The sequence below is a fragment of the Rutidosis leptorrhynchoides genome, chromosome 11, assembly GCF_046630445.1.
Source record: "Rutidosis leptorrhynchoides isolate AG116_Rl617_1_P2 chromosome 11, CSIRO_AGI_Rlap_v1, whole genome shotgun sequence".
NCBI lineage: Eukaryota > Viridiplantae > Streptophyta > Magnoliopsida > Asterales > Asteraceae > Rutidosis > Rutidosis leptorrhynchoides.
The window spans coordinates 181,060,040-181,077,563 of NC_092343.1; positions in this window are offsets into that span (position 1 = coordinate 181,060,040).

Below are 17,524 nucleotides of genomic sequence, written 5' to 3' on the forward strand. Positions count from 1 at the left end.
CCTCATCAATACCCTTTGCTTGAGCCAACGTGTTCCACCATGTTAGTGCGCCGTCAGACAGCGTACATGAAGCAAAATTGGTTTTGTTTGCCTCTGAGCAGTTACTAACTCAAAACACAGATTCTAATTTCTCAAACCACCTAGTGAGACCAACCGGCCCCTCAGTTCCACTAAAGTTGTGGGGCTTGCAGCTTTGAAACTCTTTGTATATGCATTCATTACGAATGGGCTGGATAACCGGTGGCAGTGGAGCTTGGGGGTTCCTTTCCGCTAGAGCTGCGGCGACTCGTTCATTGATCATCTCCTTGATTTGGGCTGTGGTGGGTGTTGATCGTCCGTTGGCCATTGGTGTTCTAAACAAAAATTTTGACTCAAGTCAAAATTCAGTATTCAATAAATAATAATACAGTATATGGTAACCAACATGGAATCAACACATCACATGTTTATTAAGTAACTCATCTAGGTACAAATACCACAGAATCATCATATAGTAACATAAATAGAACACCGTACAGAGATTAAACAGCCCAAAGTTCCATTCATTAATAATAAGTTGCATACATCAGCATAGGTTCGTACAATACATAAGTAAAACAATAAACTACAACTAGATTACATAATGAGATCTACTACAAAAGCCCTATCGTGATGGCGGGTGAAGGATGTCCATCACGTGGGACATCTGGTCCTCGAGCTCAGCTACCCGAGCACGGAGGATCTCCACTTCCCTCGTCAGTTCCTCGACAGAAGGAGATGGTGGGGCAGGCGGTGCAGTCGGTACGGGTGGTGCTGGTGGAGCTGGTGGTGCAGACGGTCCAGCTCCGGAAGTAGAGGCTACAAAGCGGTAAGGCTTACGTACAAAAGGATCAGCAGGGTACGGTACAAGCTGCTTTCGGGAGGTAACCTTACGACGCCGACCATATGTGTCAGTGAATGCACGACCTCCGTTGATCCCTGGAATAACGGTGCCATCGAAATGGTACCGCTTCTTCGGCAGGGTGAAGGGTGGTTGTACAGGTGCATCATCAGGGTCCTCATCAGAATCATCGTCACTGGAGTCATCTAAGGAGGTGTCGTCGGATAAAGAGTCAGCGGAGGATGGGTCGTCCGAATCATGTGGAGGTGGCTGCACGGGTGGCTGTACTGGCTCTCCTCGGGTGGCCATCATCTGTCGGTATCTGGCGGGTCCGATCGGCATGATATGTCCATCAGGAGTGCGTCGGCACCAATGGTTATGCTTATTACGGACTGGACCTTCCCCAAGATCCGCGGGAATCACAGCACCACCGGGATGGTGCTGTGGCTCCAAGGGTCCGGGGGCAAGTGGAGCTGGAATCTCCTGGAGGTCCTCGGTTCTGTCAGAGGTAACCACTGGGGTAGGTGCATGACTACTGGCACCAGAGGATGAATCTCCAGGGTCACTGGAAGGTGTAGATGATGGCATCTGAGAATCGGCAACAATGGTCGGTGAGGTGGCTTATGAGTCTGTGTCGCTGTCTAAAATGATGACAGGTGGAATATCCGACATCTGAACAAGGAAAAATAACTTTTTCCATATCAGTAAGTCATAAAGCAAGCACGTATTAGGCAAATTAATTACGACAGTCTATATCATGTATAACTGTAAATAGCATGGCAATAACGACAAGTATCATGCAATCGAAAGCAGATAATAACATGCAGTAGTGGAAGCAAGTAACAGTATACGGCATATAGCAGTAAAAGTAAGCAGCAGCATGTAGTAAGTTTCGCGGAAATAAGTAAACTAGCAAGTTGTAGATTAGTCATATTAGTGAATCCTACTCGGGTCGGTCCAGACTCACTAGTGCAACCGAATTCCCTACAACCAATGCTCTGATACCAAATGTGATGCCCCGTACAAAACCATCGTGTACGAATCATCAACAACAGGATCATTACAAGGTCAAACACTATATGCGTTTTCAAAACAAGTTTGCATTCATGATAAAGGGTGACATCATAACTAACGTCAAATGTTTTACATCAAAAGTATGCTTCTAGGAATAGAAACAAAGATAATAGTGCGTAACCCTTAGGTCATTACAAATCATTGTTTTAAATGTAATAAAGTTTGAATGCAAATAAACGTTCATGCGGTGACATCTCTAAAACAGCGGGTGTCTACAGCAAGTCTAGTACAACAGCGGAAGCGGCTAACCTTAAGCACCTGAGAAAAACATGCTTAAAAATGTCAACACAAAGGTTGGTGAGCTATAGTTTAAGTATAACAGTAATGTAAGGTAGGCTACGAGATTTCAGTGCTACAAAGAGCGTTTCAAAATAGTATGTAAAGTATATGTTTAACCGTGGGCACTTGGTAACTAACTTAACATTTATAACCCCCTGAAAGTACACTTGGCGAGTGCGTATGTTTACGAAGTATTAAACACCCGTTGAATGCTAGCACGACTAGCTCTAGTAGGGATGTCAAACCCTATGGATCCATATCTAAGATTCGCGTTCACCGGTTCAAAAACCAATGACTAAACATTACCGAGCTAAAGGGAATGTTTATGCCATTGTATAACCCACACACATATAAAGTTTAAGTACTCATGCCTAGTATGTAAAATGTAAAATGCACATGTATTCTCAGTTCCCAAAATAGTTAAAGTAAAAAGGGATGCTATAACTCACAGTGGTAAAGTGGTATTAAAGTTGAGTCGGGAAGTAAGCAAGTATGTAGGTCCAGAAAGTCCTCAACCTAAGTCAAATATTACTAAGTCAGTAAATCGTTCCAATAGGTGTATAAGTATGTAAATTAGGTCTTAAGGGTCATCATCATTCATCATCAAACAAAAAGTATAAAGTAAGTTTCATTCTAGAAAAGAGTTTAAAACAAAGGCTGACTTCGATCAGTCGCCACGGCCTCTATACCTACTGAATTGAGGTGAGACCAGTGGTCATGGCTCCGTATATGAGTCCTTTAGTTGCTATAAAAATTCCAGAAGCAAACTCGTCTTCGTTTGACCGTGGCGACGGTCTAAGTGCGAGTAGGTCAGAATTTTCAGCATAACGTTAATAGGACATAGTGACACTCGGAGGGCCATAAATCCTAAACCGTAACTCGGATTAAGACGAGCCTTAAACGAAAAATTATCTACTCGAACAGAGATAACTGAAAATCAACTTTACAGTAGCCTAGGTATTCTGATCAGACCTGAAAAACAGTGGGTTAAGTGTTCCAGTGGGTTCTTGGTGCTCGATGCTCATCACGGTTCTCATCCTTGATGCTTATAGCTTCAAGTGTACAACTCGTTGATGTGTTTGTATCATATTTACCAAGTTTTGACCATCATAACACAAGTGCAAGTCTAAGATATGTAGCACAACTCACTTAAGAGTTGTATGAAGTTTGATGAACCAAAGTTGCATCAAGATCTTAGATCCGACAAATACATGAACTCTAAAAGTAATATTAACCAAGTTTTGACTATCATGACACTAGTGTGAGTCTAAGACATGTAGCACAACTCACTTAAGAGTTGTATGAAGTTTGATGAACCAAAGTTGCATCAAGATCTTAGATCCAACACATACATGAGTTATAAAAGTAATATTAAGCTATAAACTTGAGAGTAAACTTATATAAACAAGATCTTAAATTGTAGAACATAGTTCTTAGTTAGATCTTGAAGATCCTAGACCCAAAAGTCTAGATCTAACATAAGTGTACAAAGTTATAATCAAAAAGTTTACTTACATGTTCTTGAACTTACAAAGTAGTTTCAAGAAGTATGAGATCAAGATTAACTAGTAATACTTGACCAAATTAACAACATTACAACTTTAAATACATGAAATGAAGAAATAAACTAGATCTACAAGTATTATGTTTATATTTGTTTCATACTTGAGAAGATTCAAACCAAAGTTTAGATCTTAGGAATTCAAGTCTACAAAACATAAACATAAAGAAGATTATAAAACTTATGAACTTTTAGTCTTGAAAATACTTAATTGTAGAACTACAAACTAACAAGTTTGAGTTCTTGTTCTTGGTTCTTCATCAACAAAAGAAGTAACCAAGATCCATGAAGATTCAAGCTATGAAACTTGATCTTTACAACAAACAAGTAACAAACTACAAACTAACAATGATGATGATGAACTTTGGCTACGATTTTCATTAAAAAAAAGAAGAGAAATAAACATTTTACTTACAAGAAAAAGAGAGAAAAGTTGAGAGAGTTTGAAGTGTGAGTTTGTTGTATGTGAAATGAAGTTGTAGTCTAGAATACAAGTATCAAATAAAAGGAAAATTTGAACTCCCTCCATGCATTCAAGGGTGGACGGTTTTTGTAACAAAATGGGAAGTCAAATGGCAAACTTTCAAGCATGGGAAGGATGTGTTAGCTAGATTGAGTAACAAGTTAAAATAACCCTTGAATGCTTGAGACATCTTGGTCTCCTAATTAGTTTAATTAACCTTGATTAACCTTAATGTAATACTAACATAATACATGGGCTTACAAGTCCATTAAATGTGTAGGGTGGGCTTACTAGTCCAAAAATAAAAGTCTAAGCCCAAGTATCCAATAAATAATTAAAAAGCTCAAGTAATTAACCACTAACCTTAGTTAATTAAAAATGACTAATATTAATTAATCATGAATGTAAATAATATACAAAAATATTATTCGTGAAAAGTACGCGTGTCACAAAGACTTGTCGGGCCAAGTAAAGTTAAATACGGTAACAAGTAAATGCATAACAATACATTTATTAAAGCGCAAGTATTAATAATAAATATTAATAAATAAACGTTGGAAAAATCCAGGGTTGTTACAAAGGTGATCTGTATACAGCTTGTAATCCTATTGTTCTTTTTTCTTTCTTTCTTTTTTCTCCTTTATTTTCTTCATCTTCTCTTTTCCCTTTTTTGACAACTCCTTCATCTCTATATTTTTCCCTGCTCTGCTTATTTTTTTTATCTATTGCACTTGAAAATAAACTTCAGTTCTCTTAAAATATTTGCAATCACTTTGTTTGTATTTTCTTCATCATCATCAATTGTTTTATCATTACAGTCTTCAACCATCTGAGTCTCAGTTTCAACATTCACACTTTTTTATTTCTCAACCTTTTCAACCAAATTTTTTTCTTTCTCAGTCTCCCTTCCAATCATGTCTATTGACTCTTCTAAAATATTTGGTATTCCTTCTTTTATTGCTGTTTTTTCTTCATCACCACTTGTTTTTTGAAACAAACTGTCCACTACTTCACTATTCAATGGCACATTCACACCTATTACAGTATGCTGCTGTTCAACTATTGTTTGCATTTTTTCATTAAAATCTTTTATAATGTCTGTCTCCATTTCCACATTCACACTTCTTTCTTTCTGATTTTTTTTCAACCAAATATTCTTCTTTCTCAAATATCCTGATTGACTCTTTGGAAAGATTTTCCATCACTTCTTCTCGTGCTGCTTCTTATTCATCACAAATTTTATCTTGCATTTCATCATTATCCATTCCAACACCCACACCATGATTTTCCATTTCCACACTCACATTCTTTTTCGTCTCCTCTGTTTCTAACGAATCTTCCACTCCATTTGTATTCATTGAAATATTCACATCTTGTTTTGTGTTGTTTCCTTATCTCATTCTTTCATTTAAATTTAAATCTCCTTCAATTTCAACACTTAACTCATCATTTGTCTTTTAAAATATAATCACTTGTTCATTTTTATCCAATTCCATATTCACTTTCTTTACATTTTCCTCCTTTTCATTCAAATTTTCAACTACCACATCCTCCATTGTAACATTCATCTCATCAGTTTGATTTTCTTTCACACTTTCGACTATATGACTCTCCATTTCCACATTTATTTTGTTTGTCATCTCATTTTTTTCAAACAAATCTTCCATTTCATCTGTATTCATTTCAACAGTCACATCTTTTTTCTTTTTGTTTTCTTCTATCAGTTTTTCATTTAAATCTTCCTCAATCCCAACACTTACCTCATTATTTGGCTTATCCAATTCCATATTCACTTTCTGTCCAGTTTCATCCTTTTCACTCAAATTTTCAACTACAACATTCTCCATTGTAACATTCACCTCATCAGTTTGCTTTCTGTTTAAACTTTTGACAATATGACTATCCATTTCCATATTCACATTGTTTGTCATATACTCTTTTTCAAACAAAACTTCCACTCCATCTGTATCGTTTTCAACATTCACATCTTCTCCCTTATTTTCTCTCACTGTGTTTACTCTGTTTATTCCTTCATTCTCAAAATCTAAATTGAATTCTACTCCAGAATATTCTTTGTAGCTACTACATCTTCCTTCAGTTATAATCAAATGCAAAGGAGTCCTTTCCTCAGATGATGTTGAATTCATATCTTCAATAACACTTTGAAGTTTTTTTGAAACTTCTTTAATCTTCATGTTATTTGGATAGTTGATCAAACCTTCTTTAACTTTCTTAAGATACTTTTCCACATCTTCATATCCTCCATCAATCTCTTTCTCACATTGCTGCAAGCATACATGTTATTATTTTTTTTTTTTTTTTTTGTTTTGATGGAGTTTTTTTTTACATGCATTTGATTTTGTATGATACCACCATTTGAATAGAACAAGCTAAAATTCGTATATTTGTTAACATACATTAGATGCATGTTTAAATTTATACGAATTAATGTTAACATACATTCAAATAATGTTATTAGTTAACATACAGCACATGTGTTATCAGTTAACATACATAAAATGAATGTTATTAGTTAACATACATACATTTAATGTTATCAGTTAATAGACTTTTAAATGTTATCAGTTAACATACATCCAATTAATGTTATCAATTAAAAGTACTATATTCACTTAAAAGTACTAAGCTTTCACTTTTAAATGTTATCAGTTAACATACATCCAATTAATGTTATTATTTAACATACATTCAATAAATGTTAATATAACATACATGTCATTAATGTTATTAGATAACATATATCCATTTGATTGTATACAACAAGCTAAATTTTCGAATGCATTTGATTCATGTTTAAAATTACACTTATGCATGTTAACATATATCCAATGAATGTTATCAGCTAACATACATCCAATTAATTTTATCAGTTAACAAACATACAATCAACTTTAGCAGATAACATGCATCTAATTTATTTTTTATTATAAATAATTTTTATTTTTTTACCTCTTCTTTTTCTTGCTTTCCTTCCTCCTCAACATTTGTGTATTTGATCATCAAAACCTATACATAAAACAGCATGTGTTATTATTTTTTCATCTTTGTTTAGAATAAACCATCATTATAAGTGCTTACCTCTTCGATTTCAGGTAATCTGTCTTCTTCATCATTTTTACGTTATTTTCAGCAGTCACTTCAACATTACCAAATCCAAGCTTCATTTCTTTCTCTTCTCTTTGCTTCAATAGAGATGTTGTCCATTTGTTAATTGTCAAGCCTTTATCTGGGACGTACATGGTCCCAATAGTTGTTTATTCCACATAGTGCATCTGTGATTTAAACATTTGTTAGTTTTATATAACATAATTTTTACATCTGTAATCTGTATTTGTATGAATAGATTGTTATGTTGTTTATTCTTTAAACTTACAATTAAAGCAGATATGTTTCCGACAAACATTTGCCCTTTTTTGTACTTCTTCACAGATTCTTTCAAACTTTCCAGCATATATTCACACCAATTGAGTTCTTTTATCTATTCTTCATTTACAATGTTACTCAGAAAGTTTTGATTGACATTCCCGTTTTTATGTCCTTGAATCATTATCGAACTGAACAACACTAAGAAATTCAATATAAACTCCCATCCTGATTCATTTGACGCTTTTATCTTTTCTGCTACATGCTTTGATCTAATCCCTTTGATCGTGTATTGTTTTCTCCATTTTTGAGTCATTTCGTCTCCCTTTTTTGCCCTTTTACTAGTTTTATCTTTTTTGGTCCCATCGGAACACCAAATAGCCTGTGTAAACTATTTTGTGTTACACTTACAGATCCATTCGGCAACACAATTTGGCTTTGTTCATAGTCAAATTTCTTCAAGCAGAAATCTGCTAGCGCTGTAGGTATTTCACAGAATTCCATATGTAGAATTTGTCCAAAACCAATATTCTTTACAACTTTTTTCTGCTCTTCATTCATCACTTTAATAGTTTCGTATAATGATTTGGGAGACATTCTTGTTTCTAAGGAATCTTTTTTTTAGTTGTTGATGGTTCACAAGTGCTTTCTTCTTTTCTTCTATTTCAACTTTTCTTTTCTTTTCAGTTTTTTGTTTTCTACTCTTCTTTATCATTGACTTGCACTGCTCCTTTTTATCCAATGATTCACCTGAAATGTATATTTTTAATATTTTTTCATTTCCATATTTAAAAAATTTATAAAGCTTATATTATTTTTATACCTTTCTCCTTTCTTGCCCTTTTCACATCTTTTATTCGTCTACTAGATCTTGTATGCTTTCTTTTACCTTTATCGTTCATAACATTGTCTGAATCAGACACATATTCTTCTTCTACATTCACATTACTGTCTGTGTTTATTATGAAATGAATATTCAATCATTAGTAATTGTCAGTTTATCTTATTTTACAATTCTAAAGATGAAACAATCTATTTTGACAAAACTATTTTTGTATGTCTTACCTTTTTGCTTCAAGTTGTATGTTGTTTTCTTTGCAGTCTTTCCATGTTGCTCGTTTACTAATGCTTCTTCTCGAGTTTTATTCCCAGATGATAGATTCTCTCTATCTTTTTCTGCAGTAATGTTCGATGATCCCAATGTATCTATCAATGTATCTTTTACAATATTAGTTGTACCATACATATTAGTAATTCATCTATATAGTAGTAATACATCATATTCACGATAACAAACCTATATATCTGATTTAAAAAAAATTATATGAAACATACAGTAGATGAATGATAACAAAAAATACATCATTATATAAATGCATCATCATATTAACATACAGTAGATGGATGATAACTTATACGTGTTTTTTTTATATAAAGATTATGTATACTACAAAATAATATAATAGAATAGAATAAATTAATATAATATATCATATGCACGATAACAAAACTACAAATCTGATGAAAAATAAAACATATAAACATACAGTAGATGAACAATAATAAAAAATACATCATCATATAAATGAAACATCATATTAACATACAGTAGATGAATCATAACAAATTATAGATTTGTTTATTATTTACCTTTGCGCTTCAATACAATCTTCAGGCTTCCTGGTTCTGTTTTAAGTTTGTATATGAAACGTTAATCAATATTTTCAGAATATTAAAAAAGGACGATCATAATGAATTTGTGTTTTATAAGTTCATCTTTTCGTTCCATCTTGCTGCTCTTTTTTTCTGTAAATTTTGTATGGAGTTTTTCTTCGAGTTCGTAATTAGGGTTCGTTCAAATATGAGAGTGATGATTGTGTGTGTTTTTCTGAAACTTTGAGTGATGTGTGTCTGTGAGTGTATTCTTATTGTTTGGGGATTTTTTTATCGTGTTTTGAATTTTTTACTTTATTTACCGAGTATAAGTTTTTTCATTGCGGTTCCTTTTTTTGTTTGCAGGTATTACTTTGCGCTTATCTTTACTATTTTTTTTAAATTTTTTTTTATTTTTTTTCCATTTTACTGTATTATATATTTTTTTTGTTAAATGATATCAATGTTTTAAAAACTTCTTTTATTAAGTTTTTTTATTTAATATATTTTTTTTTAGATCGCTGGTTTTTTAACATACATGTTATGTAGCTTATTGATGTGCTGGAATTTTAGTTAAAACTCTGGTAAATTTTAATGAATATATGATACATTTGATGTTTCATATATTAATTCTTACATGTTCATGTTAATTTTTTTTATAAATCTGTATATGCATAACATAATATTAATATTCATTCTAACAAAAAGATTAGAAAATAATATTCATACTAATTGAAACTTCATTCATACAACTTCATTCATACATTTGATATTCAAATTTCCACAAAACAAAAAATATCTTCTTTCAAAAAACAACTATCTTCATCTTCAAAAACCTCTATTAGGTCCAAACACCATATCCATAGAGTCTTCAGAAAATTTCTTGAATTTTTTTATCTCGGTATTCGTCTTTTCCATTTTATTCCAGATGTTGTTCATTTCTTCAATATTCTTGTTTGCTTTTTTAACATAATGGTTAATAAAATCTTGATCTACTTTGCTGTTTGAAAAGTATTGGTTTTCTTGGATGGTTGGTGGTGGTGGAGAGATACTTGAATCCATTTGTTATTTTTGTTTTTTGTTTTTTTTAGTTTTGATGATTAAAACTGAAATGTACAAATTGTGGTTTTCTTTCATGCTATATATATAGGCAAATCGGAAGTTGTAAGGTTTATTTTATTTTTTTAATAAAATTTAAAATACATCCAATGCATTTTACGTGACCTTTTTTGACAGTTCATTATGATCTGATTTTTCAGTCTATAGCCACCCTATCAGATTTTTTTAGATTTCTTGTTTATTGGAATAGTATCAAAAAATTTTTGTAATCATTGCAACTCACATAAAAAGATATTATTATACAATTTTATTTTTAACTAAACGCAAGTAAAAATAACACAAACATAGATACATTCATTCATTAAAATTTCACAAATACAAAAGATAAAACCCATAATAAGAAAAGATTCAACACAAGAACATTCAAAAAGATTACACATGAATACATTTATGCATACTTATCACAGTAGTTCTTGTGAACATTAAGCATGTTCATTATTTCTTTAGTTTCATCCTCCAGTTGTTTGTATTTTTCATAAAGCACTTCGTATTTCATTTTTTCCCTGTTTGCAATTCCAACATATTTTTGCATATTTTCGTATTCTGGATGTCATTTGGTTACTTCTGGAGTATCGAATATTTCAATTTTAGGAGATTGTAGTGGTGTTTTTCTTTTGTTTGATTTTGAGGGTTTTGATGTTGAAGTAGACATTTTTCTCTTTTATTGTTTTTTGTAGAGTTTTTCCTTTTTTTTGAGAGAGAGATAGGGATAGAATGAATGAATTTTGTCCTTTATTATATGGAAGGAAGGAAGGTTTCTAGGTTGTTCTTTTTTTGGGATTTTTTTATTATTTTATTATTATTATTTTTTTAATTTTTCTAATATAAATATTTATGTACTACGGTATGTATTCATATATATAACGTAAGAAAATATGTAAAAAAATAAAAATAAAAAAATAAAAAAAATTCATAACCATTATGATTACGATTACGTTACGATTTATATTAAATTTAAAGCATTAAACTTAATAAATAACAAAATACACTTCAAATACAACAAAACACACTTAATTTTGGTTACCCATACATCAGATGTATCATATTTAATATATTTTTAATGATTTTTGTGCCTGAAACTTAGAAAGAACTTTTAACGTACATCATATGTATGTTAATGTTTTTTGTTTGGAAATTTTGCACCAAAATAGCATTTTTTTAATATAAACATCATTAACGAGTCTTATCAATTTTTATAGAAATTAATCTAATTGTTTCAAAATAACATCAAATTTTAAACATTGTTTCTTTTTTCATTTAATTTTTATCAACTTGTTCCCTTTTAAAACTATCTTCAATCATCCTCAACACTATAGGTGCTGCTTTATCCAGTTTTTGTTTCTTTTCCTTTTCAGTAAAATTTGCATCATATTTTTTCCATCTTTTTTCCATATCAGGCCATAATGTGTAATTTTCATGAGTCACTATCTTCACTGCATATCTGATTCTTAATTCGAGTTGCTGCTTATCTTGCTTCGATCCCTCCTTTTGTAGTTCAGATTCCCATGGATATTCTCCTCTGTAAGTTTCCATGTGACGCATCAGGAAAACTCCACAGTCTTTTGTATTCTCTACAACTTTTCCAATTTGTCTTGCTAAGTTCTTGTTACCTTTAGTTTTCAGATATGATTTGAGCATATATACCTAAATCAAAATATATACATTTTTTTTAATATGTACATTAGTCTTATAACTTTTGAATTTATTTGATGAAAATATATATTAGAAATTTGTACTTACATATTTCTTCAAGATGTTTGTATATTTGTTGTTATTCTTTATCAAATCTTCCGAGTTGTCAATTATTTCCAAAATTCCATTTCTTAGATTGAAGCATAACATGTAGTAGTGTTGTGATTTGCAAACCGGGAAGATTAACTGCATATAATCATTCAATTCTATATTTTTGTTTTTCTTCAGTTAAATAATTTGATTTAATATATATCAATAGCTTGTTTATCTTACCAGATCAATTTCTTTCAAATCCTCATTCATTTTAAAATGCCTTAGACAATGCTCAACACTTCTGTTGAACTCCTCCTGATCTTCTTTTCTGATACTAGGATAATTCATCATAACCGGTCCCTATATTACGTGATTTTTTTGTTTTTAAATAAGTTAGTAAATGATTTCATCAATAAATTTTTTGTATATGTTTCATATAGTTTACTTACCACGACAGTTGTCGGCATGAAAAATCTTTTTGGTGTTGTTGGTACAGCATCAGCTTGTTGCCCCGTTAAGTATACTTGACCATATGTCTATTATAGTGGAACTCACCCATGTTGGGTACATTAAGGTCAATAGACATTCATAAAAACAGAATTCTTCTTCTCCATTCATGTACATAGTTGAACTATATAAAATATATAATTATTAGTATACATTAGTTGTATTTGAACATTAATATAGTATTTTTGAGATAAATATGTGATAACCTATTTTTTATTTTATCACATTACCTTTTATCTTCTCCTAAGCTCATCAAGTACCTTGAAATGTTTGCTTCTTCAATTTCAACTTTTTGTTTGAGATGAACCTCCCTTTTATTAAATGGTGATCTGTAAAAAGCTGCAATATCTTTTCTAGTTTCTTCATCCTCCTTGTTCAAGCATCCTGTTTTCAAACTTTCTAAAACAGATGATGCTACTTTAACTTCTTCAGTAACGTCATCAAATATATCGTCTTTTATCTCTGTTTCTCCTTCATTTTGATCATCATATTTGTTTGCTTCACTTGATTCTGTAGGATTCATCTCCTCACTCCATGTAGGTCCCATTTCTAGAATAATACTTCGTAGACTTCTTGAAATTTCCTTAATCTCGACGCTATTTGGAAATTTGATAAAAGCTTCTTTAAGCTTTAAAAGATATTTTTCAACAGTGAGATATCCCCTCTTCAATTCCCTTTTAAATTACTGCAATTGCGGTTTTTTTTTTTTTTTTTTTTTTTTAATTTTTTGATGTATTTTAGTCAAGTTTAAAGTACATGATATGTATGTTATTATTTTTAATATTCCTTGTAATGGTAAGAAAGTATTTTTTTGTTTTTTTTGTTTTTACCTCTTCTCTTGCTTGCTCCTCTTCTTTCCCATCAATATTGTATTCGATCATCAAAATCTATACATATTTGTAGATATTAGAAACTATTTTTTTATATTAATTACTTTTAAAATATATATTATTATTCTTCATTTCTTACCTTAGCTGGTTCATTTTCTTCTAATCCATCGTTGTTTACGCTTCTCTCTGGAATCACAATGACATTACCAAATTCAAGCTTTTTTCCTTGTCTTCTCTTTGTTTCAACATAGCTGATGTCCACTTGCTTATTGTCAAACCTTTATCAGGTATATACATTGTTCTAATTCTTGTTGATTGGACATAATGCATCTGTGATAAAAATATGTCATATGTAAAACTGTAGGTGTATGAACATATTATTATAGCATTTATTTTTCAAACTTACAATTAATGCCGATATGCTTCCAACAAACATTGTTTTTTCCCTGTAGTTCTTCGCTCCTTCTCTCAATTTCTCTAAAATATATTCACACCAACTAAGCTCCTTGATTTGATTTTCATTTTCAATGTTGGACAGAAATGTTTGGTTGACATTTGTGTTTTGCTTTCCTTCAACCATTGTTGTTGTGAACAATACTAAGAAATTTAATATAAACTTCCATCCAGCTTCATTTGAGTCCTTTATCATTTCTGCTACACTCGATTTGGTAATTTTTCTGTCTTTGTATTGATCTCTAAATATCTTAGTCATCTTTTCTCTTTTCCTTACCCTTATGCTTGTTTCTATTTTTTTTTCTTCCCATGGGTACCCCAAACAGCTTGTGCAGACTATCCTCTATTATACTTATATTTTCATTTGGCAACTCAATCTTGCTTGTTTCATAGTTAAATTTTTTGAAACAGAAATATGCTAACTTCGATGGCAATTCACAAAAATCCATTTCTAGCATTTGTCCAAAACCAATTCTTGTAACCACTTGTCTTTGATCCTCATTCAACACTTTTATAGTTTCGTAGAAAGATGTTGGAGACATTCATGGTTTTAGTGTTTCTTAATTTTAAGTTTGTTTGCTTGCTTCCTTGTATGTTTCATCTCCTAATGCATCGTTATCTTCTTCTTCTTCTTCTTCTTCTTCTTCTTCTTCTTCTTCTTCCTCCTCCTCCTCCTCAATCTCAATAGGATGCTCTTCTCTTGCTGCTTTTCTCTTCTTTTCATTTTTTTCTTTTCTATTATTGTTTTGATTCTTCAAGCCTTTTTTCTTTGTTATTTGTTCTTCTGCAATTGTTATTTTTTTTAATATTTTTTCTTTGCCATATTTCAATAATATAAAAGAAATGAAAAATTCTTAATAACATACATTAAATGCATGTTTTTATATAATTCAACAATGCTAAATCTATACATAATTTAACAAATCTAAATTTTTTATTACCTTTATACTGTTTTAATCTCTTTAAATCTCTCAGTCTTGTACTCGATCTTGTTGGTATTCTTTTCCTTGTACCTTTCTTCTCCGAGATAATCGTAATATCATCTGAATCAGATACATTTTCTTCTTCTTCTTCTACATTTACATTTCTTTCTGTCATTATAAATGAATAATGAATCATTAACATACACTAAATGAGGAATTATTAATAACATACATTAAATGTATATTTAATATAATTGAACAATTCTAAATCTATACATTTTGTGTTTGTAAAAAAAATTCATATAATTTTAATAAAAATATTTTTGTATATCTAACCTTGTTCATTCACTTCTTTTGTTGGTTTTTCAGTCGTTTGTATATGTTCTTCTTCATTTGTTTCATCCACTTGTGTCTTTTCTGCAGCTTTTTTTCTTATTCCAGATATTGCATACTTTCTTTTGCTTGATCTGGTACCTGTTTCACCATATTTTGTATGATGTGTCCATTGTAGAGTGTTCATCTTTAATATTCATTAACATATAATCAATACTAGTTTTTCAGTCTAATTTCATTTTTGTTTTCTAATAGCAGTGAATTTGATTTGTACGTGTGTTTGTATAATCTATTTGATCTATCTTTATATATATACATACATTTGATGCATGTTATATAAAATACATTTGATGTTTGATTAATTTGTAGCTGTCATTTTAGTTTTTGTATATGAATTGTCTATCTATATTTTTGCAGAATATATGAAAATAAAAAACAATGAATCAAGGGAATTTTGTATTTTATACCTTCAATTTTGCTTCCGTCGTTGTTACTCGACATTTTTCTTCTTCTTTTTCTGGGAGTTTGTCTGAAGTTGTTTTTTTTATGGTTTTCTTAACTGAAATGTTTTTCAAAGTGTTAAAATTTTGGGGTGTTTTTGGGGGTTTTTGATTGGTTAAACGGTAGTGGTGCTTCTTGCCCGAGTTAGATTTTTTTGGGTGTTTTTGGGTGTTTTTTGGTTGGTTATACCGTACTTTAGTGGTGCTTGTTGCGTGAGTTATTTTTTTTTTAAGTTTTTTTGTTGGACATATTTTTTTTAAATACTATATCTTTTTTACAGCCTTTTAAACTTTTTTACCGTTTTTTTTAATTTTTATAATCCATTTTTTTAAAACATTTGATGTACGTTAATGTTCTTTCTATAAATCTCTTTTAATTAGATTATGAATTATGAATTCAATTATGAAACTTTTAACAAACATTTGATGTATTATAATGTTATCCTTTTTTGTACGATTAATATTAACATTCAGTTGATGTATCAAAACATTTTCTACATAGAAATATATAAACACTACAACAAGATAGTAAAGATTCATAACATAAACCAACATTATAATTAACATAACTAAAACATCCTTCAAAATAAGGATGCCTTGAAATACAACTTATTAAGGATGCTTTGAAATACAACTTATTCAACAACATATATTAAACTTAAAACATCCTTCAAAATACCATACACTTCAACATTAAACTTGTTCTTTTAACCATCATCTTAGTTATCAGGTCCAAAACAATCACTGACACTGGTTTCCACAATTTCTTTCAAATGGATTATATCGATTTTTTTCTTTGATCTTTTTCCAAAGTGCTTGCATTTTTGCAATGTTTGTGTTTACCTTCTCAAGATGTTCTTTAATGAAAGCTCTATCTTTTTCTGTTTTCCCAGGGAATGTTGCTGGATGGATGAAGTTTGGTGGTGATATAATGCTTGAATCCATTTTTGTTGTGTTTGACTTGTTTGTTTATAAAATAAGGTAGTTTTTTTTTAAGTGAGTTTTTATGTGTGTTTTATTTGTTATGTATATGTATATATAGGCAAATGTAGTTGTTAAAAAAGACAAAAAAAATAAAATATATAAAAAAAATTGGAAATTTGTTTGTTTTTTATTTATTTTAAAAATTAACATACATTAAATGTTTTTTATGACGTGTTGTTCGATAGTACAAGCATGCTCTGAAAATATTTTCAGTCTACAACGACTCTATCAAACCTTTTCAGTCATATATGTATTGGGAAAGGAAAAAAAAATCATTTTGTAATGATAACATGTCACATTTCAAATATTTCACAAGTAAAGTTAATTAAATTAGGTAACTTACATTCAATGTATATTATTTATTAACAACTTAATTCTATTAATCTTTAACAAACATTTGATGTTTTTTACATTTTATAATACTATTAAATATTTACTTTATTTTTTTTATTACCAATATAGTACTATTTTTTTATGTAACAAAATAACAAATTTTGTACGACTAAAATACTGAATATAACAAAAGATAACAAATATTCATTCATATATATATATATTTTTTTTACAATGAACATATGTAAAATTTTGAATCCATAGATTCAACTAGCAAAAGATAATATAGAATTATGTTAAACCATATCAAAAGATAAAACCCTACAATAAAAGATCAAATACAAGCACAATCATCCAAATTTCTCGATGTATTTCTTGTAATCAACAAGGAATCGGAGTATGTGCTCGTTTTCTTCCTCGAGTTTTTTGTACTTTTGATAAAGTTTGTTGTAGGCATACTTCTCCCTGTTCAATTTACCAACATAGTATGTGAGTCTGTCTCTCTCCGAATCTTGATCTATATAAATCGGAAGTCGTGGGATGA